We start from the raw sequence: 13,162 nt of genomic DNA on the forward strand, positions 1-13,162 counted from the left end.
GTGCTGGGCTTCCCTACCCAGTTACTGGCAGGCAGGACCTGTGAGGCTTCTGGTACAGAAGAGCCCCAGAAAAGAAGGGCTATGCCATGCACATGCTGTTTCTTCTTGCAAAATCACCTACAAGATAAGGCAGGCGGGAAGAGAGACCAGGAAGGTTAGAGCCAATGGTACTTCTAAGGAGAAGAAAACAGAAGCCACAGAGCTCCCTCCCTCCCACCCTAGTCATAGTAACTTGTACTCATCCAGTGCGTTTCACGTACCAGGAACACCCCGAATTAACCTCCACAACAATGTCATAGGACAGATAAACACTGTGATTTCCTTTCCACAATAAGAAAATAAGGCACTGTGGGGGTACTCAGCCTTGCTGAAGGTAACGGAGGCGGCTCCCACTAGGCACTTGGACTCTAAGTCCAGACACTTGAACCACTGAGCTCACGGGAAGAGATGAGAAGTGGGAATACTGTTTCTCAGCTCCTTCTCCCAGCAAAGAGGGTCGAGAAATTTTGTTTAAGGTGAGGAAGAGATGGTCAAGGTGTGGGGGACATAGGGCCCCAACCCCCATTCCTGTACCATGTCGTGTTACATGTTACATTGGCCTGTTGGTAATGAATTGTTCTGATCTTCATCTTCCTCAAGTGTGAGGCTGCGGCCTCAGTCTACCCAACACCTGACACAGGCTCTGCACCAACAGATGCTCAGGAAATCTGGTTTTGCTTCTTGCCCCTTCTCTTAGCCCACAGCTGTATGAGGTGAGTTTATCAGTACAGCAATTCGGAGGTCAGGACCTGGTGATGCACAATCCCAGGATCACATCTCCATGGGAATTCTCAAATTTCATGACGCTTCAATTTTATTGCCTATAAAATGGGAGCACGGAGGCATTTGTGGCATGCTGCTACATCAGTGGATCTGAGGTGCAGCGATTCTTGTTAGCACCTGTTCGCAGCCTCAGGGCTTCATCCCATCTTGCGCTAGGCAAGTGGACTCTATAAAAGGGTTGTGTTTCCCTCCTCGTCTGGATGTGATTTTTGACAAGCATGACAACGCCACTGCCTTTTTAAAAATTTAATTTTTAATTTTTATTTTATTATGAGACAGGGTTTTGCACTGTTGCTCAGACTGGAGTGCAGTGGTGCAATCATAACTCACTGTGGCGTGGGACTTCTGGGCTCAAGCAATCTTTCTGCTTCAGCTTCCCTAGTAGCTATGACCACAGATGCACACCACCATACCCTGCTAATTTTTAACTTAATTTTTTTTTTTTTTCTGTATTGCAGTGTTGCCCAAAATGGTTTTGAACTCTTGGACTTAAGCAGTCCTCCTGTCTTGACCTCCTAAAGTGACGGGATTACAGGCTTGAACCATTGCTCTTTGCCTTTTTTTTTTTTTTTTTTTGTAGCACTCGTTCTAGCCCAGGCTGGCGTGCAGTGACGTGATCTCGGCTCACTGCAACCTCGACCTTCCCGGCTCAAGAGATCCTCCCACCTCAGCCTACCAATAGCTGGGACTACAGGTGTGTCCCACCATGCCCAGCTAATTTTGGGATTCTTTTGGAGGCGGGGTTTCCCTGCGTTGCCCAGGGTGGTCTTAAACTCCTGGGCTCAAACGATCCCCCTACCTCGGCCTCCCAAATTACTGGGATTACAGGCATGAGCCACCATGCCTGGTTATGCTTCCAGCCTTTAGACGTCTTTTTAAATTGACATATTGTAATTGTACGTATTTATGGGGTGTGGAATGAACCCATCTGTAGATGCTCTTACTCTGCCTGGCAGGAAGAGCGGGGATGGCCTTCTTGGGCTGTCAAGGTCTTGCTATGTCAGCAGGGGGCAGCAGCTACCAGAAAGTGCGCAGAGCCTGTGCTCTGATTTTCCCTGTGCGCGCTGCGTGTTGACCCTCCAAGCCTGCGTGGTCAGCCTCATGGACACTTTGCAGAAGGGCCTGAAAAACTGCACATAGAAGGGTGGGGGTGTGTATACGTCAGAATGGAACCCCATCTGTACTTCTCATGGGCCTCTTGCATTCCCGTGTGTCCTCGGAATCGCCTACTGTGTGTGAGAGCTGGCTCAAGTCTGCAGCCAGCTGGTCTTACGAAGTAAGATGTTGGATATCTGTAGATGTGCCCTGTTCTCCTCAGAGCTCACCTCCTTCCTTGGCCTCCCTAGTGGCTTTTCCCTCTCCCTTTCCATAGCCTCTTTATAAATTTCTCCACCCATGCCTGCTCACCATTCCTGAGCCCCAGGCTGCACCACATTGCTCATGCCCTGGGATAAGGGAACCAGGAGACCATACGCTGGCTGGCAAATGGATATGTGTAGTTTACTAAGAAACGTTCACCAGGATCTTTCAGTGTACAAACACTGGTAGGCCTTGTTAGGAACACTATAAACTATAATGCCACTGGTGGGTCTTCCAGGTAAGGAGTGCAGATGTGCACAGGTGGTGCAGGACAGTAAAAAAATAGATAACCAGGCCAGGAGCAATGGCTCACAGCTGTAATCCCAATGCTTTGGAAGGCCAAGGTGGGAGGATCACTTGAGGACCAAGTTTGAGGCCAGCCTCAGCATCATAGTGAGAACCCGACTCTACAAAAAGTAAAAAAATTAGCCAGGCGTGGTGGCATGCACCTGTAGTCCTAGCTACTCCTGAGGCTGGTGGGAGGATCTCCTGAGCCCAGGAGTTTGAGGCTGCAGTGAGCTATGATCACACCACTATTTCAGAATGGGTGACAGAGGGACAACCTATTTGTAAAAATAAGTAAATAAATAACTAATGAGGGCTGCAGTCAAGGAAAAATCTGGGAGGTTACAACCGGGCATTGCTCTCCAAAGCTCTGAACCAGCCCCTTGGTCTCAGACTGGAGAGGTAGCCCCGGCTCCCAATCCTCACTCTTTCCAAATCTGTCTGGAGCTCCCAGGGCCTGTGTCTCACCCATCTTGGTGTTCTTGGGACCTGGAATGTGGAAATTTTCACCAAACAGCTGTCTACTGACTTACTTCTGCTTCTGCTACCCTTGGCACAAGCTTCCTCCCTTCCCAACCTGTCAAACTGCTGCCTGTGGTTTGAGGACCAGATCATGTGGTCAAAAGTCCACACGAGCTGGGATTCAACCACAGGCACCTCTCTAGCCAGTCTGAAATAATCTTCTCACTCTCAAGCTCCCCATGGCTCTTTTGACTTACTGAAGAATGGGCCGCATGTTGTAGACATGTCTCTTGTTGGTCCTAAGTCCTCAGAAGAAGGGTCAGTATCATCCCTGACTCCATCTCACTCAACACATAACACAATAGACATATGTACAGGGACCATACGTGATGTATAGTCTAAATTGGGACAGCTGAGTGTGAAAGGGGACAGGTGTAGCCTGGGACTGGCTTGGGTGATTTAGGACATATGGTCACCCTCATTCTAGGTACTCAGTAAACAGTTCATTTGAGAGTTTAGGTGTTAAAAACACTAACCACACTATTCAGAGAGGGTTCTTCTTGGCCTACCCCTGCCACGAGGGGTTATGTGCACAGGGACAGTTCACTCAGCTCCTCTGGGCCTCAGTGTTCCAATCTGGTGGAAGTGTGGACAGACTCAGTAGATAAACTCTAAGGTTATCTAAAGCACTAAAATTATACAGCTGGCAGTGGAGGCTGGGCCGTGCGAAGAATTTTGATGGATGATGTGAAATGGTGCATGTGTTTGCAGAAAGGGTTAGGGTTGGAGCGTGAGAAACCTGAGCAAGTCCAGAGCTGGTTAGGACCCAGCCCGGAGGCAGCAGAGGGCTGCTGGATATTTCTGCGTGGGTGTGAGATGATGGTCATCCCCTGAGGTCAAAGTGCTGAGTGCCGGGCAGTAGTTTCTTTTTCTCCAGGCAGGCAGGTGGCTCTCACTGCACAGTGCAGAAAAACTTGTTGATTTATTCAAACATAGGAGGAAGGGAGTATCAAAATGAGTTTCTTCCCCATTTAGAAAAGAGGAACCTTCTTGGTCTAGGATAGAGTGGAGGAGCAGAGCTGCCTTCTTCCTCAGCTGCTGCTTCATCTTACGTGCTCCTTCCAGGCCACCCCATCCTGTTTCCTCTCTATGATTTCTGCAATAATATGCAGAAGAGCTGGATCCTCTTCACACCGACACAAGGAAATCTCAGTTGTGCCAGGGCCTGCTTTTTTCCAGCAGGAATTCTTAAGGGCCTGGGGGCCTGGGGCAGCAATGAAGGCTGGAGGAGGCTCATGGAACTGTACAGTTTCTCAGGGGCTGCTGTGGTTTAGGGAAGAAGGAGAGGATGTTGCTTAATGTCACCTCCCTTGTGTGCTAACCTCAGTGTTGCTATGGTTTCAGCCTCCCACTCCACTTCGAAAGAGTGGCCAGGAGCCCACCAGCCTCTGCAGCCCACCTGCCTCTGCAGCCCACCAGCCTCTGCAGCCCACCAGCCTCTGCAGCCCACCTGCCTCGGCGGCCCACCTGCCTCTGCGGCCCACCAGCATCTGCAGCCCACCAGCCTCTGCAGCCCACCTGCCTCTGCAGCCCACCAGCCTCTGCGGCCCACCAGCCTCGGCGGCCCACCTGCCTCTGCGGCCCACCAGCCTCTGCAGCCCACCAGCCTCGGCGGCCCACCTGCCTCTGCGGCCCACCTGCCTCGGCAGCCCACCAGCCTCTGCAGCCCACCTGCCTCTGCAGCCCACCAGCATCTGCAGCCCACCTGCCTCTGCAGCCCAGGGTTGGAATGTAACAGTTCCTGCTGTACGATCTCCTCTTTCACTTTACAATTTCAGAAGCCTCAGATGACAACCTCTCCCTTCCCTCAAACAGTTGCATTTGGCAATAGTGACCATGGCTGCCCCATTGGAAGGGACTGTTAACAGAAAAGGGCATGAGGCCTTGGGATGGTCTCCCTTAGGAGGAGGGAGCTATGTCTTCGTGACACTAACAACAACAAACCCAAGGTTAAATAAAGTGAACCAGGTATTTAGTTCACCTGCCACCTGGGATATACTTTTTAATTTTTTCTGAGTTGGTTAAAAATATATTTAGGGCCAGGCATGGTGGCTCACGCCTGTAATCCCAGCACTTTGGGAGGCCAAGGCAGGCGGATTGCCTGAGCTCAGGAGTTGGCAACCAGCCTGGGCAACATGGCGAAACTCCTTCTCCACTAAAATACAAGAAATTAGCCGGGTGTGGCGGGCATCTGTAGTCCCAGCTACTCAGGAGGCTGAGGGAGGAGAATGGCATGAACCCAGGAGGCAGAGGTTGCAGTGAGCTGAGATTGCGCCACTGCACTCCAGCCTGGGAGACAGAGTGAGACTCCATCTCAAAAAAAAAAATATATATATATATTTAGTGACACATTCAGAGAGAATGTGACAGAGATAAAGGCTGAATAAGAATGACAGGAAAACTGATCTGGAAGCATAAATGATGAGGATGAGAGAAAACATCTGCAGCTAGACAAACCCAAAAGACTTGGAGAAAGTGACAAAAGTGAAGCAGCAGGGAAGAGGAGAGATGTGAAAATACACACCGGAGAGAGGGACATCAGAGACAAGAAGAGGAAAGCCTCAGAGGTGACTGGGACATCAGAGGCAAGCCTTGTAGGTGACAAGGCTGGTAGCACAAATGATACCCGTACGTGCCAGGACTCTAACTGAGCCCGAGTTAGATTTACAGCCCTCCTTATCTTGACCTATCTCCAAGTTCCTAGATGAAGTGGCTGTTCCAGCGCTGCCTGAACCCTTCAGCTGACTGCCGGCCAGAGGTTTATGGCTCCGATCAGGAAGATCACTGGTGAGTCTTGTTTCAGACACGTCCCACCCTCTGTTGGCTCCAACAGTGTTTGATATCCAACAATAGGAAACCAGATTCTGTGAGTGAACTCGAGCTATAGGCAGGACCCATGGAAGGCACAGGGAAAGGAGCTGTCTTCCCAGGAAATCTTGGATTTCTCCCTGGAAGTAGGTATCCGAGGTACCAGGTGGGAATGTGCCTTAGGACATGGCTGAGAGCCTCTCTACAGCTCTGCACCATTAATTCCGTGGGGATTTGTGTACCTGGAGCCCAGGGAAAACTAAAGCCACTCTAATCAAAATGGTGTTTCTTTCTTGAGGACCTGCTGGTTGTGAGAGATTTATGCTTCTGTGTGGGATATGTTCTTTCACCTATAAACATCAAAATCCCACAGTGAAACGGGAACAGAAAGATGTTTATTTCCCACCCAACCTTCATCTTAAACATGGTTCAATAGGAAGGTATCACTCAGAGACCCTGGCCCAGAGAGGACCCTTCTATGACTCTAGTTCCTAAAATGTGTTCTCTAGATCAACAATATAAACATCACCTGGAACTTGTTAAACATGCAAATTCTCAGCCCCTACCTCCACTCCTCTGCCCTCAGCAATACTGCATGAGAAATGCTGGGAGTGGACCCCAGCATCTTTTAACAAACCTTAGAGTGATTCTAGTGTACCCTGGAGTTTGAGAACCTCATCTTTCAGGCAGGTGGAAGGGATGGGGCAAACAGTGCACAGGGCCCCTAAGACTTGTCCCTTCACTCACCTTTCACTGGCCAAAGCAAGTCACCTGGCCTTGCTCCCCCATTGCCTTCTGCCGTGATTGGAAGCTTCCCGAGGCTCCCCAGAAGCAGAAACAACTATGCTTCCTGTACAGCCTGCAGAACTGTGAGCCAATTAAAACTCTTTTCTTTATAAATGACCCAGTCTCAGGTATTTCTTTATAGCAATGTGAGAACAGACTGGTACAATGTGCAAAAAAATTGAAAACAGGCTCTTGAAATATTTGCACACCTGTATTGAAGCAGTATTATTCACAATAGTTAAGAGGTAAAAGCAACCCAAATGTCAATTGACAGATAAATGGACAAACAAAATATGGTATATACGTACAATTGAATAGTATTTAATGTTAAAAAGGAAGGAAATTCTGACATATGCTGCAACATAGACTATCCTTGAGGACATTTTGCTATAAGTGAAACAAGCCAGTCACAAATGAACAAATACTGTATGATTCACTTACATAAGGTGTCTAGAATAGTCAAACTTACAAAAGCAGAAAGTAGAACATGGTAACTAGGGAATTTGGGGAGAGGAAAATGGGGTGTTGTTGTTTAATGGGTAAAAATTTCCAGTTCTACAAGATAAAACTTTTGGAGATTGGTTGCATAGCAATGTAAATATTTTTAGCAAAACTGAATGGTGGCTGGGTGCGGTGGCTCACACCTGTAATCCCAGCACTTTGGGAGGTCGAGGCAGGCAGATCACGAGGTCAAGAGTTTGAGACCAGCCTGACCAACATGATGAAACCCTGTCTCTACTAAAGATATAAAAATTAGCCGGGCGTGGTGGCGCATGCCTGTAATCCCAGCTACTTGGGAGGCTGAGGCAGGAGAATCGCTCGAACCCGGGAGGTGAAGGTTACAGTGAGCCGAGATCGTGCCACTTCACTACAGCTTGGGTGACAGAGCAAGACCCTGTCTCAAAAAAAAAAAAAAAAAAAACCAAAAAACAAAAAAACCCCAGAATGGTAAGCTTAAAAATGCTTAAGATGGTAAATTTTATGTTATCCACTTTTTTTACCATAATAAAAATAGTATCTTGACAAAATTAATAGAAATCATACAAAGTATGGGATTGAACCAGAAACCAATAACAGAAAGCTGGAAAATTACAACATATTTGGAAATGAAACAAAAACTGTTCTAAATACACAAGGAATCAAGAAGTCTAAAGAAAAATTTTTAAATATTTAGGACAAATGAAAATGAAAATGCCACTTGTCAAAATGTGTGGGATGCGGCCGGGCGCGGTGGCTCACGCTTGTAATCCCAGCACTTTGGGAGGCCGAGGCGGGCAGATCACGAGGTCAGGAGATCGACACCACGGTGAAACCCCGTCTCTACTAAAAATACAAAAAAAATTAGCCGGGCGTGGTGGCGGGCGCCTGTAGTCCCAGCTACTCGGTGAGGCTGAGGCAGGAGAATGGCGCGAACCCGGGAGGCAGAGCTTGCAGTGAGCTGAGATTGCGCCACTGCACTCCAGCCTGGGCGACAGAGCGAGACTCCGTCTCAAAAAAAAAAAAAAAAAAAAAAAAATGTGTGGGATGCAGCAAGAGTGCATAGAGGGAAATTTTTAGTAACATGCCTATATTAGAAAAGAAAATGAGTGAAAATCAATAACCCAGTGTTCCACCTTAGGAAACTAGAGAAAGACAAACAAATTAAGCCTAAAGGAAGCAGAAGAAAAGGGATAATAAAAATTAGGGCAGAAATGAATGAATTTGAAGACAAGAAACAATAGAGAAAAATTAATAAAATCAAAAGCTGGTTCTTTGAAAAGACTGGTAAAATGAATAATTTAGGCTAACCAAGAAAAACGGAGAGGAGACAAATGATCAGTTTTATAAATGAAAGAGTGTTAATTATCCCTTGTACATTAGAATGATAATAAAAAGATAATATGAATAAATCTATACTCACAAATTGGATGATTTTGATGAAAGGACTGATTCCTTGAAAAATATAAATTGCCAAAATTCACAAAGAAGAAATAGATCAGCTGAACAGTTCTATAGATTAAATAAATCATTAATTATCAACCATCCAAAAAAGAAAACATCAGGTCCAGGTGGTTTCACTGGTAAATTATACCAAACATTGAAGGAGTAACTGATACTAGTTTTCCACAATTTCTTCCATAACATAGAAGCAGTGGAACACTTCCTAGCATACTCTGTGAGGCCAGCCTTATCCTAGTCAAAATCAGATAAAGACGCCAAAGAAAGGAAAACAATGGACCAGTATTTTTCATCAGCATAAATGTAAAAATTATCAACAAAATATTAGCAAATCAAAGCAAACAGTGTGTAAAAAAATTTTACACCATGACCAAGTAGAATTTATTTCAGGTATGTAAGACTGATTTAACTTTCTTTCTTTTTTTTTTTTCTTGAAATGGAGTTTCGCTCTTGTCTCACCACAGCCTCTGCCTCACCTCACCTCATCTCATCTCACCACAACCTCCGCCTCCCAGGTTCAAGCAATTCTCCTGCCTCAGCCTCCCAAGTAGCTGGGATTACAGGCATGCACCACCACGCCCGGCTAATTTTGTATTTTTAGTAGAGACGGGGTTTCTCCATGTTGAGGCTGGTCTCGAACTCCTGACCTCAGGTGATCCGCCCGCCTTGGCCTCCCAAAGTGCTGGGATTACAGGCGTGAGCCACTGCACCCGGCCGACTGATTCAACTTTCTAAATTGAGCAATATAATTTAGCACATCAGCAAACTAAAGAAGAAAAACCATATGATGATTGATTCAGAAAAAAAGTTTGACAAAATCAAACACCCATTTGTGATAAAAATTCTCAGCACATTATGAATTAGCAAAACTTCTTTAACATAGAATTGCTACAGAAAACATACAGCTAACATCACACAGAATGATGAAAATGGCATGCTCTTCTGAGCTTGGAAACAAAGCAGGGTTGTTCTCTATTACCACTCCTATTCTACACTGTACTGGAAATCTTAGCTAGTGCAATAACACAGGAACGAGAAAAATGTTACAGGTTAGAAAGGAAAAAAATTAAACTCTATTTGCAGAAGATACAATTTTCTATGTAGAAAATCTCAAAGAATTGACAAACAAAACAAACCAATTTATGGAAGTAAGTTAGCATTGCAAGGTCATGGGATACAGGACTAACGTAAGAAGTCAATGACTAACTTGAGGAAATTATGCTAAGTGAAATGTGCCAGTCACAAAAGACAAATATTGTATGATTCAACTTACAGGAGATACCTAGAAGACAAATTCATAGAGGCAGAAAGTAGAATGATGGTTACCAGGGAAAAAAGGTGAAATGGGAAAGTCTTGTTTAGTGGGTATAAAATTTCAGTTTCACAAAATAAAAACATTCTCTAGTCTGGTTGCATGCTAATGAGAATATATTTAACACCACTTACTGAACACTTAAAAATAGCTAAGATGGTAAATTTGGTATAATGTGTATTTTGCCATAATTAAAAATAATTTTTAAAATGGAATACAGATTTTCCCTGGCTTTTTTCAATAGAGTCCCAATCAAAATCCCAGAAGGTTATTGTAGATAGCAACAAACTAATTCTAAACTTTATATGAAAAGGCAGAAGATCTAGAGTAGCCAACACAATATTAAAGAAGAAGAACAAATTTGGAGGAATGACACTGCCCAATTTCAAATCTTATTATACAGCTATAGTAATCAAGACAGCATATTATTAATTGAAGATAGTCACACAAATCAGTGAAACAGAACATAGAGAAGAGAGGTAGATCCACATAAATATAGTCAACTGAACTTTGATGACGGGGCAAAGACACTTATCAATAAAAAGAAATGAGATATCAAATTATGAAAATAAAAGAAACTTAAATGCATATTATGAAGTGAAAGAAGCCAGCCAGGAAAAAAGCTGTATAATATATGCTTCCAATTATATGACATTCTGGGAAAGATAAAACTTAAAAGACCTTAAACACATTAGTAGATGCCAGAGGTTTTGGGGAAGGAAGTGAAGGTTAAATAGGTGAGGCACAGAAAAATTTATAGGGCAGTGAAACGTCTGTGTGATAATATAATGGTGAATACAAAACATTAAGTATTTGTCAAATTCTATAGAGTTTTAGAGCACAAAGAATTACCTTAATGTATGCAAAATTTAAAAAGTCATTTATGAGGTGGGGAGAATCACAAGAAGAAATGAACACTGTGACAAAGTGATCTAAACGTTTAATGAGGCAACCTCACTCAAGGGGCTGGAGGAGTAAGATGCTGACCTACCTAAGCTATTTTTTGTTTTGTTTTTTTGAGACAGGGTCTCATTCTGTTGCTCAGGTTGGAGTGCGGTGGTGCAATCTCAGCTTACTGCAGCCTCAACCTCCTGGGCTCAACAAATTTTTTTTTCTTTTTTGAGATGAAGTCTTGCTTTGTCGCCAGGCTGGAGTGCAGTGGCGCGATCTTGGCTCACTGCAACCTCTACCTCCCGGGTTCAAGCAATTCTCCTGCCTCAGCCTCCCAAGTAGCTGGGATTACAGGCACACACCACCACACCCAGCTAATTTTTTTATTTTTAGTAGAGATGGGGTTTCACCATGTTGGCCAGGTTGGTCTCGATCTCTTGACCTCATAATTCGCCTGCCTTGGCCTCCCAAAGTGCTGAGATTACAGGCGTGAGCCACCGCGCCCATCCAGGCTCAACAAATTCTCCCACTTCAGCCTTTTGAGTGGCTGGGATTACAAGCATGTGCCACCATGTCTGGCTAATTTTTCTTGTATTTTTCTGTAGAGATGGGGTTTCACCAAGTGGCTGAAGCTGGTCTCAAATTCCTAGGCTCAAGCAATCCTCCTGCCTTGGCCTCTCAAAGTGCTGGGATTACAGGTGTGAGTCACTGCACCTGACCCCTAAGCAACTTTGGAAATTAGTAGAATCTATAAGACAAAAGGCAAAAGAAACTGTTCATAAGCACTGAACTCCAGTGAATAAAGTTGTTTCCCATGGAGGTAACAATTCTGATACTGCTATACGTGTATGCTAGAATTCAACAATTAAGTAAATGGATGGCAGATAGTGAAAGCCCGGTTTCTCTGTTGGACTGGGAGGTTACAGATAAGCAAGGGGAGGGGGCTAGAAGGACTCACATGTTAATGGATTAAAATTGGAGACAGTGGTATGAATTAATGTTTATCTTAATATGGATAGAGAGTTACGTATAAAAATATTTATAAATATGTGTATACATAAGTGTTAATACACACTCATATATCTCCTTGATCAGTAAGCTGAAAAGGTTTAGATGCAATGACACCCTGGTATCAGTAAAGCAGAGTTACTCATCAGTGAAACTCCAGACTTTGACGTTCAGCTTCTGATACATTGGCTACTCCTGGGGTATAGGATGTAGAACTTAACATATGCCTCCACAGAAGACCCCTTGTCACATCCTGTTTTCTCCTCCACCTTCCCTAGCAAGCTCTCTGCCCTCAAAGCCAGTCACATGTAGTGAACTTCTACGCCCATTGCTTCACAAGGGAAACTCCTGCTTAGATACCTGGTCATTAGCTTACAGAGAAATTCTGGGAAAAGGCAGTGAGAAAGGCCCTCTCACCAACTCACACAGTGCCACCCCAGTAGGAGAAGGGGACTACTCAATGAGAGTTTCTTTACTCATTTTCCCTGAAGCAACCATCGTAGCAGCTGTCACAGAACAAAGAACTTAGAAGTCTCAGGTTTGCTGATGCAGAAAACTTCTAATAGTATTTAAGTAACATTTTCTAACATCTACCAATTAAGGTTAGAGGAAATCTTAGGGTAAAGTTTTTGCAGGCTACCCATCATAAACATTCTGCAAAAAGCTCCAAACTATTGATTTTTTAAAAAATTTGTAATAATATTCCAAAGTCCAAAATGTGTAGGGTAGACCAGCAGTTTGGAAACCCAAGTAAGAGACAGTTTGTTGAGAGAGTTTCCTGTATATGTAATGTACAACAAATAAATTTTCAATAAATTTAGGAAGTTTTTAGTCGTTATTTCTTTTAATATTTTTTGCAGCTTCTTTCTCTTCCTTCTCTCTCTCTCTTTTTTTCTTTTGGTACTTACCCCCTGTTGCTCTGTTCATTTTTTTTATCCTTTATTCTGCCAGTTATTAAGATTATAAAATCTCTATCAGTCAATCTTCAAGTTTGTTCTTTCTTCTGCAAATTCAAGTCTACTGTTGAACTCCTCTGCTAAATTTTTTATTTCAGCTATTGTACTTTTCAACTCCAGAATTTACATTTAAAAATAATTTCTATCTATTGATATTCTCTATCTGATGTGATATTATCATCATACCTTCCTTTAATTGTTTAATCAAGTTTCCTTTAGTTCTTTGAACTACTTTGAAGACTTTTTTTTTTTTTTTTGAGATGGAGTTTCGCAATCTTTTCCCAAGCTGGAGTACAATGGCGTGATCTCGGCCTACCGCAACCTCTGCCTCCTGGGTTCAAGTGATTCTCCTGCCTCAGCCTCCTGAGTGGCTGGGATTACAAGCATGCGCCACCACGCCTGGCTAAATTTTGTATTTTTAATAGAGACAGGGTTTCTCCATGTTGGCCAGGCTGTTCTTGAACTCTCAACCTCA

General features: G+C 44.1%; 1 pseudogene; it reads left to right on the forward strand.

The window, feature by feature from the left end:
- The first annotated feature begins 1,789 nt into the window (after window positions 1-1,789).
- Window positions 1,790-13,162, forward strand: part of LOC100603780 — a 40,848-nt pseudogene continuing 29,475 nt past the window's right edge.

The sequence above is a fragment of the Nomascus leucogenys genome, chromosome 5, assembly GCF_006542625.1.
Source record: "Nomascus leucogenys isolate Asia chromosome 5, Asia_NLE_v1, whole genome shotgun sequence".
NCBI lineage: Eukaryota > Metazoa > Chordata > Mammalia > Primates > Hylobatidae > Nomascus > Nomascus leucogenys.